We start from the raw sequence: 960 nt of genomic DNA on the forward strand, positions 1-960 counted from the left end.
TGCATTGCTTGGCTTAGAGTGACGTCCGTGTTTCACAATGATCCTCTGACAAATTTTTTACAGTTTAGGATGTGTAATGCTTCTGATTCAATTAATGACGTTTGGGAAGCAATTTAGGTTGAAGTAGTAAGTGAAAATTGAAAATACAAGAACAATGTCATCATTAAAAGGGGCGTGGCTAATGAGTCAGAAGTGTTTGCAATAGTGCAAGTAAAGGTTTGATCTTGGATTTCCTCCAAGTCACATTTTGTTTCGTTCTCTTACTTTGACTGGTGTCTAGACCCTTTGGTTTGTATGATGTTGGTTTCTTGATGTTTCACCTTGCTGGTTACCTCTATTGTTGGTTTTTTAGGTTTAGTCAGGAGGGTTATTCTTTTGGTCGTTCGTGGGAGGATAAAGTGTAATTTTTGTATAAGGGTTGAACCACTCCTAAAGTGATTCATATTTATTGATTCTTTATTGCTGATAAAAAAAATCTATCTTTTTTTATTGGAAACATAGGTAAGATTCTAGTTTATAAGCATAGCCTATTAATGTGGCAAATCTTATAAATTTAATTGAGCAAAATAAATATTGTAACTCTTTCATTAACACAACATACACTACATAGAAAAAAAAAATACTAAATAGAAGTAATCCAACTATAGAGGGACTAAAAAAAATCTTCAGTTTGTTTTCTAATTTCTCAAATTTGTTTCAAAGTCAACTAAAAAAATAAATATAACTAGAATATACGATCATCACTCTCTCTCTGCAATTATCTGCATCAGAGGAAAAAAAACAAAAGAAACTTAGCCAGATAATGTCCAAACACGAAATCGTCAATTAACTAATTAACTATTGAATAATTTTAATTATTATGATATTAGCATAAAAGATAAGAACAAGGTCGTTGTAGTATAGTGGTAAGTATTTCCGCCTGTCACGCGGATGACCCGGGTTCGATCCCCGGCAACGGCG

The 960-nt window shown here is 32.9% G+C and overlaps 1 non-coding gene across 1 annotated transcript; it reads left to right on the plus strand.

Annotated features, from left to right (window-relative positions):
* The first annotated feature begins 888 nt into the window (after positions 1–888).
* TRNAD-GUC (transfer RNA aspartic acid (anticodon GUC)) lies at positions 889–960 on the plus strand. The gene has a single exon. It is a non-coding gene; the product is annotated as a tRNA-Asp (tRNA).

This window comes from Phaseolus vulgaris, chromosome 3 (genome assembly GCF_000499845.2).
Source record: "Phaseolus vulgaris cultivar G19833 chromosome 3, P. vulgaris v2.0, whole genome shotgun sequence".
NCBI lineage: Eukaryota > Viridiplantae > Streptophyta > Magnoliopsida > Fabales > Fabaceae > Phaseolus > Phaseolus vulgaris.